We start from the raw sequence: 26,433 nt of genomic DNA on the forward strand, positions 1-26,433 counted from the left end.
GGAGAGCGTCAGTGTGATAGAGCGCAGGGTGAGGGAGAGCATCAGTGAGAGAGTGCAGGGTGAGGGAGAGCGTCAATGAGATAGAGCGCAGGCTACAGGGTGAGGGAGAGCGTCAGTGAGATAGAGCGCAGGGTGAGGGAGAGCGTCAGTGTGATAGAGCGCAGGGTGAGGGAGAACGTCAATGAGATAGAGCGCAGGCTACAGGGTGAGGGAGAGCATCAGTGAGATAGAGTGCAGGGTGAGGGAGAGCGTCAGTGAGATAGAGCGCAGGCTGCATGGTGAGGGAGTGCGTCAGTGTGATAGAGCGCAGGGTGAGGGAGAGCATCAGTGTGATAGAGCGCAGGGTGAGGGAGAGCGTCAGTGAGATAGAGCGCAGGCTGCAGGGTGAGGGAGAGCGTCAGTGTGATAGAGCGCAGGGTGAGGGAGAGCATCAGTGAGATAGAGTGCAGGGTGAGGGAGAGCGTCAGTGAGATAGAGCGCAGGCTACAGGGTGAGGGAGAGCGTCCGTGAGATAGAGCGCAGGCTGCAAGGTGAGGGAGAGCGTCAGTGTGATAGAGCGCAGGGTGAGGGAGAGCGTCCGTGAGATAGAGTGCAGGCTGCAAGGTGAGGGAGAGCGTCAGTGTGATAGAGCGCAGGGTGAGGGAGAGCGTCAATGAGATAGAGCGCAGGCTACAGGGTGAGGGAGAGCATCAGTGAGATAGAGTGCAGGGTGAGGGAGAGCGTCAGTGAGATAGAGCGCAGGCTGCAGGGTGAGGGAGAGCGTCAGTGTGATAGAGCGCAGGGTGAGGGAGAGCGTCAGTGAGATAGAGCGCAGGCTGCAGGGTGAGGGAGAGCGTCAGTGTGATAGAGCGCAGGGTGAGGGAGAGCATCAGTGAGATAGAGTGCAGGGGGAGGGAGAGCGTCAGTGAGATAGAGCGCAGGCTGCAGGGTGAGGGAGAGCATCAGTGTGATAGAGCGCAGGGTGAGGGAGAGCGTCAGTGAGATAGAGCGCAGGCTGCAGGGTGAGGGAGAGTGTCAGTGTGATAGAGCGCAGGGTGAGGGAGAGCGTCAGTGAGATAGAGCGCAGGCTGCAGGGTGAGGGAGAGCGTCACTGTGATAGAGCGCAGGGTGAGGGAGAGCGTCAGTGAGATAGAGCGCAGGCTGCAGGGTGAGGGAGAGCGTCAGTGTGATAGAGCGCAGGGTGAGGGAGAGCGTCAGTGTGATAGAGCGCAGGGTGAGGGAGAGCATCAGTGAGACAGAGTGCATGGTGAGGGAGAGCGTCAGTGAGATAGAGCGCAGGCTACAGGATGAGGGAGAGCGTCAGTGAGATAGAGCGCAGGGAGAGGGAGAGCGTCCGTGAGATAGAGCGCAGGCTGCAAGGTGAGGGAGAGCGTCAGTGTGATAGAGCACAGGGTGAGGGAGAGCGTCAATGAGATAGAGCGCAGGCTACAGGGTGAGGGAGAGCGTCAGTGAGATAGAGCGCAGGGTGAGGGAGAGCGTCACTGTGATAGAGCGCAGGGTGAGGGAGAGCATCAGTGAGATAGAGCGCAGGCTACAGGGTGAGGGAGAGCGTCAGTGAGATAGAGCGCATGGTGAGGGAGAGCGTCCGTGAGATAGAGCGCAGGCTGCAAGGTGAGGGAGAGCGTCAGTGTGATAGAGCGCAGGGTGAGGGAGAGCGTCAATGAGATAGAGCGCAGGCTACAAGGTGAGGGAGTGCATCAGTGAGATAGAGCGCAGGATGAGGGAGAGCGTCAGTGAGATAGAGCGCAGGCTGCAGGGTGAGGGAGAGCGTCAGTGTGATAGAGCGCAGGGTGAGGGAGAGCGTCAGTGAGATAGAGCGCAGGCTGCAGGGTGAGGGAGAGCGTCAGTGTGATAGAGCGCAGGGTGAGGGAGAGCATCAGTGAGATAGAGTGCAGGGGGAGGGAGAGCGTCAGTGAGATAGAGCGCAGGCTGCAGGGTGAGGGAGAGCATCAGTGTGATAGAGCGCAGGGTGAGGGAGAGCGTCAGTGAGATAGAGCGCAGGCTGCAGGGTGAGGGAGAGCGTCAGTGTGATAGAGCGCAGGGTGAGGGAGAGCGTCAGTGAGATAGAGCGCAGGCTGCAGGGTGAGGGAGAGCGTCAGTGTGATAGAGCGCAGGGTGAGGGAGAGCGTCAGTGAGATAGAGCGCAGGCTGCAGGGTGAGGGAGAGCGTCAGTGTGATAGAGCGCAGGGTGAGGGAGAGCATCAGTGAGACAGAGTGCATGGTGAGGGAGAGCGTCAGTGAGATAGAGCGCAGGCTACAGGATGAGGGAGAGCGTCAGTGAGATAGAGCGCAGGGTAAGGGAGAGCGTCAGTGAGATAGAGCGCAGGGTGAGGGAGAGCGTCCGTAAGATAGAGCGCAGGCTGCAAGGTGAGGGAGAGCGTCAGTGTGATAGAGCGCAGGGTGAGGGAGAGCGTCAATGAGATAGAGCGCAGGCTACAGGGTGAGGGAGAGCATCAGTGAGATAGAGTGCAGGGTGAGGGAGAGCGTCAGTGAGATAGAGCGCAGGTTGCAGGGTGAGGGAGAGCGTCAGTGTGATAGAGTGCAGGGTGAGGGAGAGCATCAGTGAGATAGAGTGCAGGGTGAGGGAGAGCGTCAGTGAGATAGAGCGCAGGCTGCAGGGTGAGGGAGAGCGTCAGTGAGATAGAGCGCAGGCTGCAGGGTGAGGGAGAGCGTCAGTGAGATAGAGCGCAGGGTGAGGGAGAGCGTCAGTGAGATAGAGTGCAGGGTGAGGGAGAGCGTCAGTGAGATAGAGCGCAGGCTGCAGGGTGAGGGAGAGCATCAGTGTGATAGAGCGCAGGGTGAGGGAGAGCGTCAGTGAGATAGAGCGCAGGCTGCAGGGTGAGGGAGAGCGTCAGTGTGATAGAGCGCAGGGTGAGGGAGAGCGTCAGTGAGATAGAGCGCAGGCTGCAGGGTGAGGGAGAGCGTCAGTGTGATAGAGCGCAGGGTGAGGGAGAGCGTCAGTGAGATAGAGCGCAAGCTGCAGGGTGAGGGAGAGCGTCAGTGTGATAGAGCGCAGGGTGAGGGAGAGCATCAGTGAGACAGAGTGCATGGTGAGGGAGAGCGTCAGTGAGATAGAGCGCAGGCTACAGGATGAGGGAGAGCGTCAGTGAGATAGAGCGCAGGGTAAGGGAGAGCGTCCGTGAGATAGAGCGCAGGCTGCAAGGTGAGGGAGAGCGTCAGTGTGATAGAGCGCAGGGTGAGGGAAAGCGTCAGTGTGATAGAGCGCAGGGTGAGGGAGAGCGTCAATGAGATAGAGCGCAGGCTACAGGGTGAGGGAGAGCGTCAGTGAGATGGAGCGCAGGGTGAGGGAGAGCGTCCGTGAGATAGAGCGCAGGCTGCAAGGTGAGGGAGAGCGTCAGTGTGATAGAGCGCAGGGTGAGGGAGAGCGTCAATGAGATAGAGTGCAGGCTACAGGGTGAGGGAGAGCATCAGTGAGATAGAGTGCAGGGTGAGGGAGAGCATCCGTGAGATAGAGCGCAGGCTACAGGGTGAGGGAGAGCATCAGTGAGATAGAGTGCAGGGTGAGGGAGAGCGTCAGTGAGATAGAGCGCAGGTTGCAGGGTGAGGGAGAGCGTCAGTGTGATAGAGCGCAGGGTGAGGGAGAGCATCAGTGAGATAGAGTGCAGGGTGAGGGAGAGCGTCAGTGAGATAGAGCGCAGGCTGCAGGGTGAGGGAGAGCGTCAGTGAGATAGAGCGCAGGCTGCAGGGTGAGGGAGAGCGTCAGTGAGATAGAGCGCAGGGTGAGGGAGAGCGTCAGTGAGATAGAGCGCAGGCTACAGGGTGAGGGAGAGCGTCAGTGAGATAGAGCGCAGGCTGCAGGGTGAGGGAGAGCGTCAGTGAGATAGAGCGCAGGGTGAGGGAGAGCGTCAGTGAGATAGAGTGCAGGGTGAGGGAGAGCGTCAGTGAGATAGAGCGCAGGCTGCAGGGTGAGGGAGAGCATCAGTGTGATAGAGCGCAGGGTGAGGGAGAGCGTCAATGAGATAGAGCGCAGGCTACAGGGTGAGGGAGAGCGTCAGTGAGATAGAGCGCAGGGTGAGGGAGAGCGTCACTGTGATAGAGTGCAGGGTGAGGGAGAGCGTCAGTGAGATAGAGTGCAGGGTGAGGGAGAGCGTCCGTGAGATAGAGCGCAGGCTGCAGGGTGAGGGAGAGCGTCAGTGTGATAGAGCGCAGGGTGAGGGAGAGCATCAGTGAGATAGAGCGCAGGCTACAGGGTGAGGGAGAGCGTCAGTGAGATAGAGCGCATGGTGAGGGAGAGCGTCCGTGAGATAGAGCGCAGGCTGCAAGGTGAGGGAGAGCGTCAGTGTGATAGAGCGCAGGGTGAGGGAGAGCGTCAATGAGATAGAGCGCAGGCTACAAGGTGAGGGAGAGCATCAGTGAGATAGAGCGCAGGATGAGGGAGAGCGTCAGTGAGATAGAGCGCAGGCTGCAGGGTGAGGGAGAGCGTCAGTGTGATAGAGCGCAGGGTGAGGGAGAGCGTCAGTGAGATAGAGCGCAGGCTGCAGGGTGAGGGAGAGCGTCAGTGTGATAGAGCGCAGGGTGAGGGAGAGCATCAGTGAGATAGAGTGCAGGGGGAGGGAGAGCGTCAGTGAGATAGAGCGCAGGCTGCAGGGTGAGGGAGAGCATCAGTGTGATAGAGCGCAGGGTGAGGGAGAGCGTCAGTGAGATAGAGCGCAGGCTGCAGGGTGAGGGAGAGCGTCAGTGTGAAAGAGCGCAGGGAGAGGGAGAGCGTCAGTGAGATAGAGCGCAGGCTGCAGGGTGAGGGAGAGCGTCAGTGTGATAGAGCGCAGGGTGAGGGAGAGCGTCAGTGAGATAGAGCGCAGGCTGCAGGGTGAGGGAGAGCGTCAGTGTGATAGAGCGCAGGGTGAGGGAGAGCATCAGTGAGACAGAGTGCATGGTGAGGGAGAGCGTCAGTGAGATAGAGCGCAGGCTACAGGATGAGGGAGAGCGTCAGTGAGATAGAGCGCAGGGTGAGGGAGAGCGTCCGTGAGATAGAGCGCAGGCTGCAAGGTGAGGGAGAGCGTCAGTGTGATAGAGCGCAGGGTGAGGGAGAGCGTCAATGAGATAGAGCGCAGGCTACAGGGTGAGGGAGAGCATCAGTGAGATAGAGTGCAGGGTGAGGGAGAGCGTCAGTGAGATAGAGCGCAGGTTGCAGGGTGAGGGAGAGCGTCAGTGTGATAGAGTGCAGGGTGAGGGAGAGCATCAGTGAGATAGAGTGCAGGGTGAGGGAGAGCGTCAGTGAGATAGAGCGCAGGCTGCAGGGTGAGGGAGAGCGTCAGTGAGATAGAGCGCAGGCTGCAGGGTGAGGGAGAGCGTCAGTGAGATAGAGCGCAGGGTGAGGGAGAGCGTCAGTGAGATAGAGTGCAGGGTGAGGGAGAGCGTCAGTGAGATAGAGCGCAGGCTGCAGGGTGAGGGAGAGCATCAGTGTGATAGAGCGCAGGGTGAGGGAGAGCGTCAGTGAGATAGAGCGCAGGCTGCAGGGTGAGGGAGAGCGTCAGTGTGATAGAGCGCAGGGTGAGGGAGAGCGTCAGTGAGATAGAGCGCAGGCTGCAGGGTGAGGGAGAGCGTCAGTGTGATAGAGCGCAGGGTGAGGGAGAGCGTCAGTGAGATAGAGCGCAATCTGCAGGGTGAGGGAGAGCGTCAGTGTGATAGAGCGCAGGGTGAGGGAGAGCATCAGTGAGACAGAGTGCATGGTGAGGGAGAGCGTCAGTGAGATAGAGCGCAGGCTACAGGATGAGGGAGAGCGTCAGTGAGATAGAGCGCAGGGTAAGGGAGAGCGTCCGTGAGATAGAGCGCAGGCTGCAAGGTGAGGGAGAGCGTCAGTGTGATAGAGCGCAGGGTGAGGGAAAGCGTCAGTGTGATAGAGCGCAGGGTGAGGGAGAGCGTCAGTGAGATAGAGCGCAGGCTGCAGGGTGAGGGAGAGAGTCAGTGTGATAGAGCGCAGGGTGAGGGAGAGCATCAGTGAGATAGAGTGCAGGGGGAGGGAGAGCGTCAGTGAGATAGAGCGCAGGCTGCAGGGTGAGGGAGAGCGTCAGTGTGATAGAGCGCAGGGTGAGGGAGAGCGTCAGTGAGATAGAGCGCAGGCTGCAGGGTGAGGGAGAGCGTCAGTGTGATAGAGCGCAGGGTGAGGGAGAGCGTCAGTGAGATAGAGCGCAGGCTGCAGGGTGAGGGAGAGCGTCAGTGTGATAGAGCGCAGGGTGAGGGAGAGCATCAGTGAGACAGAGTGCATGGTGAGGGAGAGCGTCAGTGAGATAGAGCGCAGGCTACAGGATGAGGGAGAGCGTCAGTGAGATAGAGCGCAGGGTAAGGGAGAGCGTCAGTGAGATAGAGCGCAGGGTGAGGGAGAGCGTCCGTAAGATAGAGCGCAGGCTGCAAGGTGAGGGAGAGCGTCAGTGTGATAGAGCGCAGGGTGAGGGAGAGCGTCAATGAGATAGAGCGCAGGCTACAGGGTGAGGGAGAGCATCAGTGAGATAGAGTGCAGGGTGAGGGAGAGCGTCAGTGAGATAGAGCGCAGGTTGCAGGGTGAGGGAGAGCGTCAGTGTGATAGAGTGCAGGGTGAGGGAGAGCATCAGTGAGATAGAGTGCAGGGTGAGGGAGAGCGTCAGTGAGATAGAGCGCAGGCTGCAGGGTGAGGGAGAGCGTCAGTGAGATAGAGCGCAGGCTGCAGGGTGAGGGAGAGCGTCAGTGAGATAGAGCGCAGGGTGAGGGAGAGCGTCAGTGAGATAGAGTGCAGGGTGAGGGAGAGCGTCAGTGAGATAGAGCGCAGGCTGCAGGGTGAGGGAGAGCATCAGTGTGATAGAGCGCAGGGTGAGGGAGAGCGTCAGTGAGATAGAGCGCAGGCTGCAGGGTGAGGGAGAGCGTCAGTGTGATAGAGCGCAGGGTGAGGGAGAGCGTCAGTGAGATAGAGCGCAGGCTGCAGGGTGAGGGAGAGCGTCAGTGTGATAGAGCGCAGGGTGAGGGAGAGCGTCAGTGAGATAGAGCGCAAGCTGCAGGGTGAGGGAGAGCGTCAGTGTGATAGAGCGCAGGGTGAGGGAGAGCATCAGTGAGACAGAGTGCATGGTGAGGGAGAGCGTCAGTGAGATAGAGCGCAGGCTACAGGATGAGGGAGAGCGTCAGTGAGATAGAGCGCAGGGTAAGGGAGAGCGTCCGTGAGATAGAGCGCAGGCTGCAAGGTGAGGGAGAGCGTCAGTGTGATAGAGCGCAGGGTGAGGGAAAGCGTCAGTGTGATAGAGCGCAGGGTGAGGGAGAGCGTCAATGAGATAGAGCGCAGGCTACAGGGTGAGGGAGAGCGTCAGTGAGATGGAGCGCAGGGTGAGGGAGAGCGTCCGTGAGATAGAGCGCAGGCTGCAAGGTGAGGGAGAGCGTCAGTGTGATAGAGCGCAGGGTGAGGGAGAGCGTCAATGAGATAGAGTGCAGGCTACAGGGTGAGGGAGAGCATCAGTGAGATAGAGTGCAGGGTGAGGGAGAGCATCCGTGAGATAGAGCGCAGGCTACAGGGTGAGGGAGAGCATCAGTGAGATAGAGTGCAGGGTGAGGGAGAGCGTCAGTGAGATAGAGCGCAGGTTGCAGGGTGAGGGAGAGCGTCAGTGTGATAGAGCGCAGGGTGAGGGAGAGCATCAGTGAGATAGAGTGCAGGGTGAGGGAGAGCGTCAGTGAGATAGAGCGCAGGCTGCAGGGTGAGGGAGAGCGTCAGTGAGATAGAGCGCAGGCTGCAGGGTGAGGGAGAGCGTCAGTGAGATAGAGCGCAGGGTGAGGGAGAGCGTCAGTGAGATAGAGCGCAGGCTACAGGGTGAGGGAGAGCGTCAGTGAGATAGAGCGCAGGCTGCAGGGTGAGGGAGAGCGTCAGTGAGATAGAGCGCAGGGTGAGGGAGAGCGTCAGTGAGATAGAGTGCAGGGTGAGGGAGAGCGTCAGTGAGATAGAGCGCAGGCTGCAGGGTGAGGGAGAGCATCAGTGTGATAGAGCGCAGGGTGAGGGAGAGCGTCAATGAGATAGAGCGCAGGCTACAGGGTGAGGGAGAGCGTCAGTGAGATAGAGCGCAGGGTGAGGGAGAGCGTCACTGTGATAGAGTGCAGGGTGAGGGAGAGCGTCAGTGAGATAGAGTGCAGGGTGAGGGAGAGCGTCCGTGAGATAGAGCGCAGGCTGCAGGGTGAGGGAGAGCGTCAGTGTGATAGAGCGCAGGGTGAGGGAGAGCATCAGTGAGATAGAGCGCAGGCTACAGGGTGAGGGAGAGCGTCAGTGAGATAGAGCGCATGGTGAGGGAGAGCGTCCGTGAGATAGAGCGCAGGCTGCAAGGTGAGGGAGAGCGTCAGTGTGATAGAGCGCAGGGTGAGGGAGAGCGTCAATGAGATAGAGCGCAGGCTACAAGGTGAGGGAGAGCATCAGTGAGATAGAGCGCAGGATGAGGGAGAGCGTCAGTGAGATAGAGCGCAGGCTGCAGGGTGAGGGAGAGCGTCAGTGAGATAGAGCGCAGGCTGCAGGGTGAGGGAGAGCGTCAGTGTGATAGAGCGCAGGGTGAGGGAGAGCGTCAGTGAGATAGAGCGCAATCTGCAGGGTGAGGGAGAGCGTCAGTGTGATAGAGCGCAGGGTGAGGGAGAGCATCAGTGAGACAGAGTGCATGGTGAGGGAGAGCGTCAGTGAGATAGAGCGCAGGCTACAGGATGAGGGAGAGCGTCAGTGAGATAGAGCGCAGGGTAAGGGAGAGCGTCCGTGAGATAGAGCGCAGGCTGCAAGGTGAGGGAGAGCGTCAGTGTGATAGAGCGCAGGGTGAGGGAAAGCGTCAGTGTGATAGAGCGCAGGGTGAGGGAGAGCGTCAGTGAGATAGAGCGCAGGCTGCAGGGTGAGGGAGAGCGTCAGTGTGATAGAGCGCAGGGTGAGGGAGAGCATCAGTGAGATAGAGTGCAGGGGGAGGGAGAGCGTCAGTGAGATAGAGCGCAGGCTGCAGGGTGAGGGAGAGCATCAGTGTGATAGAGCGCAGGGTGAGGGAGAGCGTCAGTGAGATAGAGCGCAGGCTGCAGGGTGAGGGAGAGCGTCAGTGTGAAAGAGCGCAGGGAGAGGGAGAGCGTCAGTGAGATAGAGCGCAGGCTGCAGGGTGAGGGAGAGCGTCAGTGTGATAGAGCGCAGGGTGAGGGAGAGCGTCAGTGAGATAGAGCGCAGGCTGCAGGGTGAGGGAGAGCGTCAGTGTGATAGAGCGCAGGGTGAGGGAGAGCATCAGTGAGACAGAGTGCATGGTGAGGGAGAGCGTCAGTGAGATAGAGCGCAGGCTACAGGATGAGGGAGAGCGTCAGTGAGATAGAGCGCAGGGTGAGGGAGAGCGTCCGTGAGATAGAGCGCAGGCTGCAAGGTGAGGGAGAGCGTCAGTGTGATAGAGCGCAGGGTGAGGGAGAGCGTCAATGAGATAGAGCGCAGGCTACAGGGTGAGGGAGAGCATCAGTGAGATAGAGTGCAGGGTGAGGGAGAGCGTCAGTGAGATAGAGCGCAGGTTGCAGGGTGAGGGAGAGCGTCAGTGTGATAGAGTGCAGGGTGAGGGAGAGCATCAGTGAGATAGAGTGCAGGGTGAGGGAGAGCGTCAGTGAGATAGAGCGCAGGCTGCAGGGTGAGGGAGAGCGTCAGTGAGATAGAGCGCAGGCTGCAGGGTGAGGGAGAGCGTCAGTGAGATAGAGCGCAGGGTGAGGGAGAGCGTCAGTGAGATAGAGTGCAGGGTGAGGGAGAGCGTCAGTGAGATAGAGCGCAGGCTGCAGGGTGAGGGAGAGCATCAGTGTGATAGAGCGCAGGGTGAGGGAGAGCGTCAGTGAGATAGAGCGCAGGCTGCAGGGTGAGGGAGAGCGTCAGTGTGATAGAGCGCAGGGTGAGGGAGAGCGTCAGTGAGATAGAGCGCAGGCTGCAGGGTGAGGGAGAGCGTCAGTGTGATAGAGCGCAGGGTGAGGGAGAGCGTCAGTGAGATAGAGCGCAATCTGCAGGGTGAGGGAGAGCGTCAGTGTGATAGAGCGCAGGGTGAGGGAGAGCATCAGTGAGACAGAGTGCATGGTGAGGGAGAGCGTCAGTGAGATAGAGCGCAGGCTACAGGATGAGGGAGAGCGTCAGTGAGATAGAGCGCAGGGTAAGGGAGAGCGTCCGTGAGATAGAGCGCAGGCTGCAAGGTGAGGGAGAGCGTCAGTGTGATAGAGCGCAGGGTGAGGGAAAGCGTCAGTGTGATAGAGCGCAGGGTGAGGGAGAGCGTCAGTGAGATAGAGCGCAGGCTGCAGGGTGAGGGAGAGAGTCAGTGTGATAGAGCGCAGGGTGAGGGAGAGCATCAGTGAGATAGAGTGCAGGGGGAGGGAGAGCGTCAGTGAGATAGAGCGCAGGCTGCAGGGTGAGGGAGAGCGTCAGTGAGATAGAGCGCAGGCTGCAGGGTGAGGGAGAGCGTCAGTGTGATAGAGCGCAGGGTGAGGGAGAGCGTCAGTGAGATAGAGCGCAGGCTGCAGGGTGAGGGAGAGCGTCAGTGTGATAGAGCGCAGGGTGAGGGAGAGCGTCAGTGAGATAGAGCGCAGGCTGCAGGGTGAGGGAGAGCGTCAGTGTGATAGAGCGCAGGGTGAGGGAGAGCATCAGTGAGACAGAGTGCATGGTGAGGGAGAGCGTCAGTGAGATAGAGCGCAGGCTACAGGATGAGGGAGAGCGTCAGTGAGATAGAGCGCAGGGTGAGGGAGAGCGTCCGTGAGATAGAGCGCAGGCTGCAAGGTGAGGGAGAGCGTCAGTGTGATAGAGCGCAGGGTGAGGGAGAGCGTCAATGAGATAGAGCGCAGGCTACAGGGTGAGGGAGAGCGTCAGTGAGATAGAGCGCAGGGTGAGGGAGAGCGTCCGTGAGATAGAGCGCAGGCTGCAAGGTGAGGGAGAGCGTCAGTGTGATAGAGCGCAGGGTGAGGGAGAGCGTCAATGAGATAGAGCGCAGGCTACAGGGTGAGGGAGAGCATCAGTGAGATAGAGTGCAGGGTGAGGGAGAGCGTCAGTGAGATAGAGCGCAGGTTGCAGGGTGAGGGAGAGCGTCAGTGTGATAGAGTGCAGGGTGAGGGAGAGCATCAGTGAGATAGAGTGCAGGGGGAGGGAGAGCGTCAGTGAGATAGAGCGCAGGCTGCAGGGTGAGGGAGAGCGTCAGTGAGATAGAGCGCAGGCTGCAGGGTGAGGGAGAGCGTCAGTGAGATAGAGCGCAGGGTGAGGGAGAGCGTCAGTGAGATAGAGTGCAGGGTGAGGGAGAGCGTCAGTGAGATAGAGCGCAGGCTGCAGGGTGAGGGAGAGCATCAGTGTGATAGAGCGCAGGGTGAGGGAGAGCGTCAGTGAGATAGAGCGCAGGCTGCAGGGTGAGGGAGAGCGTCAGTGTGATAGAGCGCAGGGTGAGGGAAAGCGTCAGTGAGATAGAGCGCAATCTGCAGGGTGAGGGAGAGCGTCAGTGTGATAGAGCGCAGGGTGAGGAAGAGCATCAGTGAGACAGAGTGCATGGTGAGGGAGAGCGTCAGTGAGATAGAGCGCAGGCTACAGGATGAGGGAGAGCGTCAGTGAGATAGAGCGCAGGGTAAGGGAGAGCGTCCGTGAGATAGAGCGCAGGCTGCAAGGTGAGGGAGAGCGTCAGTGTGATAGAGCGCAGGGTGAGGGAAAGCGTCAGTGTGATAGAGCGCAGGGTGAGGGAGAGCGTCAATGAGATAGAGCGCAGGCTACAGGGTGAGGGAGAGCGTCAGTGAGATGGAGCGCAGGGTGAGGGAGAGCGCCCGTGAGATAGAGCGCAGGCTGCAAGGTGAGGGAGAGCGTCAGTGTGATAGAGCGCAGGGTGAGCGAGAGCGTCAATGAGATAGAGTGCAGGCTACAGGGTGAGGGAGAGCATCAGTGAGATAGAGTGCAGGGTGAGGGAGAGCGTCCGTGAGATAGAGCGCAGGCTACAGGGTGAGGGAGAGCATCAGTGAGATAGAGTGCAGGGTGAGGGAGAGCGTCAGTGAGATAGAGCGCAGGTTGCAGGGTGAGGGAGAGCGTCAGTGTGATAGAGCGCAGGGTGAGGGAGAGCATCAGTGAGATAGAGTGCAGGGTGAGGGAGAGCGTCAGTGAGATAGAGCGCAGGCTGCAGGGTGAGGGAGAGCGTCAGTGAGATAGAGCGCAGGGTGAGGGAGAGCGTCAGTGAGATAGAGCGCAGGCTGCAGGGTGAGGAAGAGCGTCAGTGTGATAGAGTGCAGGGTGAGCAAGTGTGTCAGTAAGATAGAGCGCAGGCTGCAGGGGGAGGGAGAGCGTCAGTAAGATAGAGCGCAGACTACAGGGTGAGGAAGTGTGTCAGTGAGATTGAGCGCAGGCTGCAGTGTGAGGGAGAGCGTCAGTGTGATAGATCGCAGGCTGCAGGGTGAGGGAGAGCGTCAGTAAGATAGAGCGCAGGCTACAGGGTGAGGAAGTGTGTCAGTGAGATTGAGCGCAGGCTGCAGGGGGAGGGAGAGCGTCAGTGTGATAGAGCACAGGGTGAGAGAGAGCGTCAGTGAGGTAGAGCGCAGGCTGCAGGGTGAGGGAGAGTGTCAGTAAGATAGAGTGCAGGCTGCAGGGTGAGGAAGTGTGTCAGTATGATAGAGCACAGGCTGCAGGGGGGAGAGAGTGCATAGGTGTGATAGAGCGCAGGCCACAGGCAGAGGGAGTGCATCAGTGTGATAGAGCGCAAGCCACGGGAGATGGGAGAGCGTCAGTGTGATAGAGTGCAGGCCGCGGGGGGAAGGAGAGCGTCAGTGTGATAGAGCACAGGCCGCGTTGGAGGGAGTGCGTAGGTGTGATAGAGTGCAGGGCACAGGCGGAGGGAGTGCATCAGTGTGATAGCGTGCAGGCCGCATGTTGGAGGGACTGTGTAAGTGTGATAGCGTGCAGGCCGCATGTTGGAGGGACTGTGTAAGTGTGATAGAGCGCAGGCCGCAGGGGGAGGGAGTGTGTCAGTGTAATAGAGCGCAAGCCGCAGGGGGACAGAGTGTGTCAGTGTGATAGTAAGAAGACCGTGGGGGGAGGGAATGTGTGTGAGTTATAGGGTTCCGGGAATGTGTGAGTGTGATAGGGTGTAGAGGAAGGGAATAAGTGAGTGTGATAGGGTGCAGGGGGAGGGAATGTGTGAGTGTGATAGGGTGTAGAGGAAGGGAATAAGTGAGTGTGATAGGGTGCAGGGGGAGGGAATGTGTGAGTGTGATAGTGGGCAGGGGACGGAATGTGTGAGTGTGATAGGGTGCAGGGGAAGGGAATAAGTGAGTGTGATAGGGTGCAGGGGGAGGGAATGTGTGAGTGTGATAGGGTTCAGGGGGACGGAATGTGTGAGTATGATAGGGTGCTGGGGGAGGGAGTGTGTCAGTGTGATAGAGCGCAAGCCGCAGGGGGACGTAGTGTGTCAGTGTGATAGTAAGCAGACCGTGGGGGGAGGGAATGTGTGTGTGTGATAGGGTTCCGGGAATGTGTGAGTGTGATAGGATGCGGGGGGAGGGAATGTGAGTGTGATAGGATGCAGGGGAAGGGAATGTGTGAGTGTGATAGGGTGCAGGGGACGGAATGTGTGAGTGTGATAGGGTGCAGGGGAAGGGAATGTGTGAGTGTGATAGGGTGCGGGGGGAGGGAATGTGTGAGTGTGATAGGGTGGCGGGGGAGGGAATGTGAGTGTGATAGGATGCAGGGGAAGGGAATGTGTGAGTGTGATAGGGTGCAGGGGACGGAATGTGTGAGTGTGATAGGGTTCAGGGGAAGGGAATGTGTGAGTGTGATAGGGGGCAGGGGACGGAATGTGTGAGTGTGATAGGGTGCAGGGGAAGGGAATAAGTGAGTGTGATAGGGTGCAGGGGGTGGGGAATGTGTGAGTGTGATAGGGTGCAGGGGGAAGGAATGTGTGAGTGTGATAGGGTGCAGGGGACGGAATGTGTGAGTGTGATAGGGTGCAGGGGGAGGGAATGTGTGAGTGTGATAGTGGGCAGGGGACGGAATGTGTGAGTGTGATAGGGTGCAGGGGAAGGGAATAAGTGAGTGTGATAGGGTGCAGGGGGAGGGAATGTGTGAGTGTGATAAGGTGCAGGGGGACGGAATGTGTGAGTGTGATAGGGTGCTGGGGGAGGGAGTGTGTCAGTGTGATAGAGCGCAAGCTGCAGGGGGACGGAGTGTGTCAGTGTGATAGTAAGCAGACCGTGGGGGGAGGGAATGTGTGTGTGTGATAGGGTTCCGGGAATGTGTGAGTGTGATAGGGTGCGGGTGGAGGGAATGTGTGAGTGTGATAGGGTGGCGGGGGAGGGAATGCGAGTGTGATAGGATGCAGGGGAAGGGAATGTGTGAGTGTGATAGGGTGCGGGGGGAGGGAATGTGTGAGTGTGATAGGGTGCAGGGGAAGGGAATAAGTGAGTGTGATAGGGTGCAGGGGGAGGGAATGTGTGAGTGTGATAGTGGGCAGGGGACGGAATGTGTGAGTGTGATAGGGTGCAGGGGAAGGGAATAAGTGAGTGTGATAGGGTGCAGGGGGAGGGAATGTGTGAGTGTGATAGGGTGCAGGGGGACGGAATGTGTGAGTGTGATAGGGTGCTGGGGGCGGGAGTGTGTCAGTGTGATAGAGCGCAAGCCGCAGGGGGACGGAGTGTGTCAGTGTGATAGTAAGCAGACCGTGGGGGGAGGGAATGTGTGTGTGTGATAGGGTTCCGGGAATGTGTGAGTGTGATAGGGTGCGGGGGGAGGGAATGTGTGAGTGTGATAGGGTGGCGGGGGAGGGAATGTGAGTGTGATAGGATACAGGGGAAGGGAATGTGTGAGTGTGATAGGGTGCGGGGGGAGGGAATGTGTGAGTGTGATAGGGTGCAGGGGGAGGGAAAGTGTGAGTGTGATAGGGTGCAGGGGAAGGAAATGTGTGAGTGTGATAGGGTGCGAGGTGAGGGAATGTGTGAGTGTGATAAGGTGGCGGGGGAGGGAATGTGAGTGTGATAGGATGCAGGGGAAGGGAATGTGTGAGTGTGATAGGGTGCGGGGGGAGGGAATGTGTGAGTGTGATAGGGTGCAGTGGAATGGAATGTGTGAGCGTGATAGGGTGCGGGGGGTGGGAATGTGTGAGTGTGATAGGGTGGCGGGGGAGGGAATGTGAGTGTGATAGGATGCAGGGGAAGGGAATGTGTGAGTGTGATAGGGTGCAGGGGACGGAATGTGTGAGTGTGATAGGGTGCAGGGGAAGGGAATGTGTGAGTGTGATAGGGGGCAGGGGACGGAATGTGTGAGTGTGATAGGGTGCAGGGGAAGGGAATAAGTGAGTGTGATAGGGTGCAGGGGGAGGGAATGTGTGAGTGTGATCGGGTGCAGGGGGATGGAATGTGTCAGTGTGATAGAGCGCAAGCCGCAGGGGGACGGAGTGTGTCAGTGTGATAGTAAGCAGACCGTGGGGGGAGGGAATGTGTGTGAGTGATAGGGTTCCGGGAATGTGTGAGTGTGATAGGGTGCAGGGGACAGAATGTGTGAGTGTGTTAGGGTGCAGGGGAAGGGAATGTGTGAGTGTGATAGGATGCAGGGGACGGAATGTGTGAGTGTGATAGGGTGCAGGGGAAGGGAATGTGTGAGTGTGATAGGGGGCAGGGGACGGAATGTGTGAGTGTGATAGGGTGCAGGGGAAGGGAATAAGTGAGTGTGATAGGGTGCAGGGGGACGGAATATGTGAGTGTGATAGGGTGCAGGGGGAGGGAATGTGCGAGTGTGATAGGGTGCAGGGGGACGGAATGTGTGAGTGTGATAGGGTGGCGGGGGAGGGAATGTGAGTGTGATAGGATGCAGGGGAAGGGAATGTGTGAGTGTGATAGGGTGCGGGGGGGGGGGGAATGTGTGAGTGTGATAGGGTGCAGGGGAAGGAAATTTGTGAGTGTGATAGGGAGCGGGGGGAGGGTATGTGTGAGTGTGATAGGGTGGCGGGGGAGGGAATGTGAGTGTGATAGGATGCAGGGGAAGGGAATGTTTGAGTGTGATAGGGTGCGGGGGGAGGGAATGTGTGAGTGTGATAGGGTGCCGGGGGAGGGAATGTGAGTGTGATAGGGTGCAGGGGGACGGAATGTGTGAGTGTGATAGGGTGCAGGGGGAGGGAATGTGAGTGTGATAGGGTGCAGGGGGACGGAATGTGTGAGTGTGATAGGGTGCAGGGGGGAGGGAATGTGTGAGTGTGATAGGGAGGCGGGGGAGGGAATGTGAGTGTGATAGGATGCAGGGGAAGGGAATGTGTGAGTGTGATAGGGTGCGGGGGGAGGGAATGTGTGAGTGTGATAGGGTGGCGGGGGAGGGAATGTGAGTGTGATAGGATGCAGGGGAAGGGAATGTGTGAGTGTGATAGGGTGCGGGGGGAGGGAATGTGTGAGTGTGATAGGGTCCCGGGGGAGGGAATGTGAGTGTGATAGGGTGCAGGGGGACGGAATGTGTGAGTGTGATAGGGTGCAGGGGGAGGGAATGTGAGTGTGATAGGGTGCAGGGGGACGGAATGTGTGAGTGTGATAGGGTGCAGGGGGAGGGAATGTGAGTGTGATAGGGTGCAGGGGGACGGAATGTGTGAGTGTGATAGGGTGCGGGGGGAGGGAATGTGTGAGTGTGATAGGGAGGCGGGGGAGGGAATGTGAGTGTGATAGGATGCAGGGGAAGGGAATGTGTGAGTGTGATAGGGTGCAGGGGAAGGAAATGTGTGAGTGTGATAGGGTGCAGGGGGAGGGAATGTGTGAGTGTGATAGGGTGGCGGGGGAGGGAATGTGAGTGTGATAGGATGCAGGGGAAGGGAATGTGTGAGTGTGATAGGGTGCGGGGGGAGGGAATGTGTGAGTGTGATAGGGTGCCGGGGGAGGGAATGTGAGTGTGATAGGGTGCAGGGGGACGGAATGTGTGAGTGTGATAGGGTGCAGGGGGAGGGAATGTGAGTGTGATAGGGTGCAGGGGGACGGAATGTGTGAGTGTGATAGGGTGCAGGGGGAGGGAATGTGAGTGTGATAGGGTGCACGGGGACGGAATGTGTGAGTGTGATAGGGTGCCGGGGAGAGAGTGTAGGGCCAATATTTTTTTCCTATTGCAGCTATTAAGTTTTGTTTCCCCCTCTTTGGAGTTCAGTGTGTCTTATTTTACCTGTAGTGGCCAATGTTTTTTATTTATTCCTATTGAGGCCATTATATTAGTTTTTTTCCTGTAGTGAGGACAGTGTTATTTCCTGTAAGTTTTTTGGGGGGATTGGGTAAAAACCAGAATGGTCCGGACCCTAGAACGCCGGACAGGACCTGCTCCCTGCAGCAAACTGTCATTCTGGAGCTCGTAGTACTTGTCCTCATCTGGCTGGTGTTATGTTCAGGAGGGTGCTTGTGACAGCTGTCACCAGGGAGGCAGTGAGGGAGAGATTACAGCCTCCCTGTATGATTCCAACCGTTATGGCTATTACCCCATCTCTGGATTATACAGGGAGATGGTAATCTTTCCCTCCCCAACTCCCTTGTGACAGCTCCCCACAGGTAGGACACCCCCTGGACAGAGACGAGCACTACAAGCTCCAGGAAGCGGGTCCGGTCCGGCTTTCCAGGGTCTGAACTGTTCCGGTTTCTATCTAATCCGGTTTCTTTTTCCATGTACAGTAGGTGCTGTTTTATTATTTTCCAGTGGGGAGAGAATGTGTGTGACAATAGGTGTCTTAATCCTCGCACATTCGGACGCATGCATGTACAGATGTAGCCAGTCAGTCTTCCCCCTGTTTGGCTCTGTCCAGGCGACACCCTCTCTCCAACCCCACTCCATCTATCCACCAGTCCTGATACGTATCTCTTCTTAGCATAGCTATTATTAAAAAGGTAAGGTCTTTTTTACATATAGAAAGATTTCACATTTACAGTATGACATCACTAAGCAACCCGTAGCCTCTTTCGTTGAGAGGTTTCATATTAGCGTCATCACTATATTTTTCATATTACGGCCATGTTAACAAGATGTTTTCCTTTGTCCATTTGTAGATTGTCACATTACACTATTGATATAAGAGAAGAAGGGAGGGAGATTGAAGTTTTTCAAGGTAGGCGCTAGTCACACCCTATGGCACAGGCCACATCCCCTGTGCAGACAGACCCTCATAACATCAACCACACCTCCATTACTAGTCATACCCCCACAGCGTTTTTCACTTCCTCTGCGGTGGCATATAATAGGCCCTTCATAAATTTCAGCTCCAGGCCCATGTGGACTTTAATCTGGCACTGTTAGACGGTAGTTCCGCTTCTACTTCCTGAACCCAGGCATCTATAGCTTTAGCAGCCCAAGAGGCCGCAATAGTAGGCCTATGCACAGCTCCAGCCAGAGCGTAAATGGACCTCAAGCAACCCTCCACGCATTAACCATCGGTTCCTTCAGAGAGATGATGGTAGTGAAAGGCAGAGCAGAAGACACCACCAGACGTGTGACTTGTGAGTCCACCGGCGGCGGTGTTTCCCAATTTTTGATTAACTCTGCAGCGAGGGGGTAACGAGTAGTGATGAGCGGGTTCGGCTCCTCGGAAACCGAACCCCCCCGAACTTTACCCATTTTACACGGGTCCGAGGCATACTCGGATTCTCCCGTATGGCTCGATTAATCCGAGCGCGCCCGAACGTCATCATCCCGCTGTCGGATTCTCGCGAGATTCGGATTCTATATAAGGAGCCGCGCGTCGCCGCCATTTTCACTCGTGCATTGGAAATGTTAGGGAGAGGACGTGGCTGGTGTCCTCTCCGTTTATTAATAATATTTGTGCTGCTTATTGCTTAATTGTGGGGACTGGGGAGCAGCTGTATTATATAGGAGGAGTACAGTGCAGAGTTTTGCTGACCAGTGACCACCAGTATACGTTGTCTGCCTGAAAAACACTCCATATCTGTGCTCAGTGTGCTGCATATATCTGTGCTCACACTGCTTAATTGTGGGGACTGGGGAGCAGCTGTATTATATAGGAGGAGTACAGTGCAGAGTTTTGCTGACCAGTGACCACCAGTATACGTTGTCTGCCTGAAAAACACTCCATATCTGTGCTCAGTGTGCTGCATATATCTGTGCTCACACTGCTTAATTGTGGGGACTGGGGAGCAGCTGTATTATATAGGAGGAGTACAGTGCAGAGTTTTGCTGACCAGTGACCACCAGTATACGCTGTCTGCCTGAAAAACACTCCATATCTGTGCTCAGTGTGCTGCATATATCTGTGCTCACACTGCTTAATTGTGGGGACTGGGGAGCAGCTGTATTATATAGGAGGAGTACAGTGCAGAGTTTTGCTGACAGTGACCACCAGTATACGTTGTCTGCCTGAAAAACACTCCATATCTGTGCTCAGTGTGCTGCATATATCTGTGCTCACACTGCTTTATTGTGGGGACTGGGGACCACCAGTATATTATATAGGAGGAGTACAGTGCAGAGTTTTGCTGACAGTGACCACCAGTATACGTTGTCAGCCTGAAAAACACTCCATATCTGTGCTCAGTGTGCTGCATATATCTGTGCTCACACTGCTTTATTGTGGGGACTGGGGACCACCAGTATATTATATAGGAGGAGTACAGTGCAGAGTTTTGCTGACACAGTGACCACCAGTATATATAGCATTACGGTACGGAAGGCCACTGCTCTACCTACCTCTGTGTCGTCAAGTATACTATCCATCTAGAGTCTATACCTGTGGTGCATTTTAGTTTTGCAGTTTGCTGACAGTGACCACCAGTATATATAGCAGTACGGTACGGAAGGCCACTGCTCTACCTACCTCTGTGTCATCAAGTATACTATCCATCTAGATTCTATACCTGTGGTGCATTTTAGTTTTGCAGTTTGCTGACAGTGACCACCAGTATATATAGCAGTACGGTACGGAAGGCCACTGCTCTACCTACCTCTGTGTCGTCAAGAATACTATCCATCCATACCTGTGGTGCATTTCAGTTGTGCATAGTTTATATAGTAGTAGGCCATTGCTATTGATACTGGCATATAATTCCACACATTAAAAAATGGAGAACAAAAATGTGGAGGGTAAAATAGGGAAAGATCAAGATCCACTTCCACCTCGTGCTGAAGCTGCTGCCACTAGTCATGGCCGAGACGATGAAATGCCATCAACGTCGTCTGCCAAGGCCGATGCCCAATGTCATAGTAGAGAGCATGTAAAATCAAAAACACAAAAGTTCAGTAAAATGACCCAAAAATCAAAATTAAAAGCGTCTGAGGAGAAGCGTAAACTTGCCAATATGCCATTTACGACACGGAGTGGCAAGGAACGGTTGAGGCCCTGGCCTATGTTCATGGCTAGTGGTTCAGCTTCACATGAGGATGGAAGCACTCATCCTCTCGCTAGAAAACTGCAGTGCCACTCCTAGATGGGCCAGGTGTTTGTGTCGGCCACTTGTGTCGCTTAGCTTAGTCACACAGCGACCTTGGTGCGCCTCTTTTTTTCTTTGCATCATGTGCTGTTTGGGGACTATTTTTTTGAAGTGCCATCCTGTCTGACACTGCAGTGCCACTCCTAGATGGGCCAGGTGTTTGTGTCGGCCACTTGGGTCGCTTAGCTTAGTCACACAGCGACCTTGGTGCGTCTCTTTTTTTCTTTGCATCATGTGCTGTTTGGGGACAATTTTTTTGAAGTGCCATCATGCCTGACACTGAAGTACCACTCCTAGATGGGCCAGGTGTTTGTGTCGGCCACTTGTGTCGCTTAGCTTAGCCATCCAGCGACCTCGGTGCAAATTTTAGGACTAAAAATAATATTGTGAGGTGTTCAGAATAGACTGAAAATGAGTGGAAATTATGGATTTTGAGGTTAATAATACTATGGGATCAAAATGACCACCAAATTCTATGATTTAAGCTGTTTTTGAGGGTTTTTTGTAAAAAACACCCGAATCCAAAACACACCCGAATCCGACAAAAAATTTTCAGGGAGGTTTTGCCAAAACGCGTCCGAATCCAAAACACGGCCGCGGAACCGAATCCAAAACCAAAACACAAAACCCGAAAAATTTCCGGTGCACATCACTAGTAATGAGCCAGCATTTTCTTAGACAGAGATAATTTCTTTCATGGATATTCCCAGGATTCCTGACGTATGTCAACTAAATGGTCAGAATGTGGTAAAACTAATTTAGTAACCTTCTGACGCGTAAACTTATCTGGTTTCTTAGAGGTAGCTGGGGGTTCTTCCTCATCATCAATTTGAAGAATCAGCCGTATAGCCTCCAAGAGGTCAGGAACATCCACTTGGGTCAGGGATTCCCCATCAGAAGCATCTGCGTCAGTGTCTGAGGGATCAGTGTATGCACCATCTTCAACCGACGAAGTATCTGTAACATGAGTGGACTGTGAGGATGTATGGGCCCGCATAGAGGACACTTTGGTCTTAGGCGGGTGAGGGTTAGCATTCTGCTTGGCCAAATACTGATTTAATTGCTGTAACTGAGAGGACAGAGCATCTGCCCATGGTGGATGTACAGCATGGACAACATGTGGCTGTAATGGCACAGGAGGTCCCATAGGGGGTGCAAGTCTAGTTATCAGCGTAGTCCGTAAACTAAGGAATGTTGCCCACGGTGGGTCAGTAGTTACCCCCGACATAGGAAACTGACTAAGGGGTACACAGCCTCCAGCACCTGAACCCACAGCTGCAATATTTTCCTCAGAGACATCCGGGGCATGAACACTGCCAGATGCAGGGTCTGCTACCGAACCCTCACCCTGACGAGCTGACATTATATGAAAGCGTTACGAGGTTAAGGCTAAGCAACAGAAACACTGCCCGCAAGACGGGATCAATTAATATCAGGCGATAGACACCTGCTATTAGTCAAGATCAACAGCAGTGGCGTAACTAGAAATTTTTCTCCCCAAAGCCAAAAAATTCTCTGGCGCCCCCCTTTCCCCCCCATTATTGCCACTAGAAAAGGGATGAATTTGTGCATGTCATAGGCGTGTGCCAAAAAAAGGGCATGGCCTCACTAAAATGGGTGTGGTTTCAAACCAACTTACTTGGCTTTTATGAAACAGTAAGCGCAAACCTAGATCAGGGTAAAGACGTGGATGTAATGTTTTTAGACTTTGCCAAAGCGTTCGATACTGTACCACACATGAGACTTATCTACAAGCTACAAGAATCAGGGCTAGGAAGCACAATGTGCACTTGGGTCAAAAACTGGTTAGATAATAGGAAGCAGCGCGTTGTGGTTAATGGATCTTTTTCAACTTGGACTGAAGTGCTAAGTAGTGTGCCGCAAGGCTCAGTATTAGGACCGCTATTGTTCAATATTTTCATTAACGACCTAACAGAAGGTCTAGAGAGCATGGTGTCAATTTTTGCAGATGATACCAAATTGTGTAAGGCTATAAATACAGAGGAGGATGCCGAGTCTCTTCAGAACGACTTAGTTAAATTAGAAGCATGGGCAGCCAAATGGAGAATGCGCTTCAACACAGACAAGTGTAAGGTAATGCACTGTGGTAACAAGAACATAAATTACACCTACCTACTAAATGGGGATAAAATTAGGGGATTCTGTACTGGAAAAGGACTTAGGTGTCCTCATAGATAGCAAGCTAAGCAGTAGTACCCAAAGTAGGACTGCAGCAAAGAAGGCTAATAAGATATTAGCATGCATAAAACGGGGTATTGATGCTAGGGACGAGAGTATTATACTCCCGTTATATAAATCACTAGTGAGGCCACACCTTGAATACTGTGTACAATTCTGGGCACCGTACTACACAAAGGATATCCTGGAGCTTGAAAAGGTACAGAGGAGGGTGACCAAACTAATTAAGGGCATGGAGACGATGGAATACAAGGAAAGGCTTGAAAGACTAGGCATGTTTACATTGGAAAAGCAGAGACTAAGAGGGGATATGATCAACATCTACAAATATATAAGGGGACAATACACAGAGCTTGCGCGGGACCTGTTTTTGGTTAGATCAACACAGAGGACTCGTGGACACTCGCTCAGGTTAGAGGAGAGGAGATTCCGCACAATACGGCGTAAAGGCTTATTCACGGTAAGGACAATACATGTTTGGAATTCCCTGCCCGAGGGAGTTGTAATGGCGGAATCTGTCATCACCTTTAAGAATTGGTTAGATAAATTCCTAATGGATAAGGATATCCAGGGGTATGGTGCATAGTCATGCATTATAGTTACTATAAATAGGGATAAAATGTAATGGCTGACAGCAGCATCAGTCAGAAATTTTAGTCAAATCATCATGCAAAGGAGACCACAAATAGGTTGAACTCGATGGACAATTGTCTTTTTTCAACCTCAGATACTATGTTACTGAAAGGGGCGTGGCATGTCTAGAAAAGACTACTTTATACCCCAGTTTTGCAACCTGCACACCGAGATATTGGCCACCACAAGAAAAAAAAATAATCCTGATTCATGTCCCTTACATTATTTGTCATTTTTTCTCCTTATAGCAATGCCCCTTACACATTAGGCCACATACTGCAATGGCCTTTAGACATTATGCCACACACCATAATGCCCATTACACAATATGCCACACACCATAATAACTCTGACACATTATGCCACACACAATAATGCCAGTGACACTTTATGCCACACACTGCAATGCCCGTTATAAATTATGCCACACACCTCAATGCCCCTGAGACTTTATACCACACACCATAATGCTTATTATACAATATGCCATACACCGTAATGACCCTGACACATTATGCCACACACCGTAATGCCATAGAGCAAGAAAAGTGGCTGCGCTGTGTGTCAGCAGCTATATAAAATAGAGAGCACAACGTATAAAATGTAAAGAATTTATTCTCTTAATCAATATAGTTATAAAACATGTAGGTTAATAATACACCTATATCTGTCTCAGGTGATATAAAGGTTCAGCCGTGTGATAAAAATGGCTATCCAATATATTAAATCCTAATTGTGCAATAGGGAGGGAACAGGAGAATTTGTAGATGTAGTTCCAGATAAATGTAAACATATACTACCTCTCCGGCAAGGGCTGGTATAAACTTGGCCGGGCGTCCCCGGCTAGTGAGTCCTGCGTTTCCCGATGTTCTGCACAGAGGAGAGGAGTATTGCGGTGCCCAGTGCCGAGCACCTCCCAATAGAAAGAGATGTATGTATAATCGTCTCCTGTATTCCTGATCGCCAGCCGGCGATGAAGCAAGCTGCTGAAATGCACAATGTGATTGCACAGCGGATCGGAAAGGTGGGTAACCCAATGCTGAGTACCTGCCGCCAGGAGGAAATGTGCGGTCGTCTCCTGTTCTCGTGATCGCTGGCCGGCGGTGATAGCAAGCTGCTGTCGGAGAGTCAAAGGCGGTTTCTTGCCGCGGTCAGCTGGATGGAAGAGAAGCTGTGTGGATTGCACAGGATAAATTCACCTGGACCAGGTGTATGGAAGGCGGGGTCCTGACGTGTTTCGTCACGATCACTTGACTTTATCAAAGGTATGCCCCTGACACATTATGCCACATACCGTAATGCCTGTGACACATTATGCCACGAATCACAATGCCTGTTATACATTATACTACACACTGCAATGCCCTTAAGTAACGGGACCTTGCTGGCCATTATCTCATACCCTCCAACATTTTACACAGAAAAATTGGTACAAATTAGGAAAGGGGGCATGGCCACGGGTAAAGGGGCGTACTTTCAATGGAAGTTTGGAGAGCCAAAAAGCGGCACAGACCATAAAAAAAAGGTGCTGTACCTGCTAAAAAGGTACAGTTGGAGGGTATGTTATCTGTCAGAGACGGGGTGGCTGTAAACAGACTTGGAGCTGACTGGGGTACAGGGCACTGTGAGCTCCTATCATAGGGCATGTAGTATCTATGTAGATAGTTTATGTGTATTAGCTAGATGAGGTAGTGTACCTTTAAGAATCTGGTTGCACAGATGAACATGGGATCAGGAAGTAGAAGGGAGAGAAGGAGAAGGAGAGCAGCCATGTGAATTTGATGTCTATCTATAACCATTAGAGATGAGCGGGTTCGGGTCTCAGAGAACCGAACCATACCGAACTTCACGCTCTGAACCCGGTTCCGAGCCCGGCTCGGGTTTTCCTAGCTTACTCGGAAACCCAAGTGAGGCAAAACGTCATCATCCCGCTGTCGGATTCTCGCAGGATTTGGATTCCATATAAGGAGCCGCGCGTCGCGGCTATTTTCACTCCAGTCTCGGAGAGTGTAGTGAGAGGACGTGTCTCTGTCCTCGGTGTCTGTGTGGGGGCGGGAAAGTGGTGTGGCGAGTCTTGTGTTGTGTTGTGTTGTGCTGCTCAGTCCAGTGTAGTTAGTGTCCAGCCAGTCACAATGTTGGTGTCCTCTGCTGCTATGTGTCCCCAGTGCTGCTGGCTGCTGTATAAGTCCCTTGCATTTTTGCTGTGTTGTCTTGCATCAGACTAGGGGTAGTGTATTGTGCAGCATTAGTCCAGTGACCAGTCACAATGGTGGTGTCCTCTGCTGCCATATATCCAGTGTAGCTGTATAAGTCCCCTTTGGTGGTGCTGTGTTGTCCTGCATTAGACCAGAGGTAGTTTCTTGTGCAGCATCAGTCCAGTGAGAAGTCACAGTGGTGATGTCTTTTGCTGCCATATATCCAGTGTTGCTGTATAAGTCCCTTTCAGTGGTGCTGTGTTGTCCTGTATCAGACCAGTGGTAGTGTCCTGGCCATCAGTCATTCCAGTGACCAGGCAGTCACAGTGGTATACGCTGCTGCTATATGTCCACTGCGACAGTATTATAATAATAATAACAAGTCCCTCACAGTGTTGCTGTGTTGTGCTGCAGCAAACCAGTGGTAGTGTCCTGGCCATCAGTCATTCCAGTGACCAGGCAGTCACAGTGGTATACGCTGCTGCTATATGTCCACTGCTGACGTATAATAATAATTACAACAAGTCCCTCACAGTGTTGCTGTATTGTGCTGCATCAGACCAGTGGTAGTGTCCTGGCCATCAGTCATTCCAGTGACCAGGTAGTCACAGTGGTATATGCTGCTGATATATGTCCACTGCTACAGTATTATAATAATAATAATAATAACAACCACAAGTCCCTCACAGTGTTGCTGTGTTGTGCTGCATCAGACCAGTGGCAGTGTCCTGGCCATCAGTCATTCCAGTGACCAGGTAGTCACAGTGGTATACGCAAGAGATGTGCACCGGAAATTTTTCGGGTTTTGTGTTTTGGTTTTGGGTTCGGTTCCGTGGCCGTGTTTTGGGTTCGAACGCGTTTTGGCAAAACCTCACCGAATTTTTTTTGTCGGATTCGGGTGTGTTTTGGATTCGGGTGTTTTTTTCAAAAAACCCTAAAAAACAGCTTAAATCATAGAATTTGGGGGTCATTTTGATCCCAAAGTATTATTATCCTCAATAACCATAATTTCCACTAATTTTCAGTCTATTCTGAACACCTCACACCTCACAATATTATTTTTAGTCCT

This window comes from Pseudophryne corroboree, chromosome 8 (assembly GCF_028390025.1).
Source record: "Pseudophryne corroboree isolate aPseCor3 chromosome 8, aPseCor3.hap2, whole genome shotgun sequence".
Taxonomy (NCBI): Eukaryota; Metazoa; Chordata; class Amphibia; order Anura; family Myobatrachidae; genus Pseudophryne; species Pseudophryne corroboree.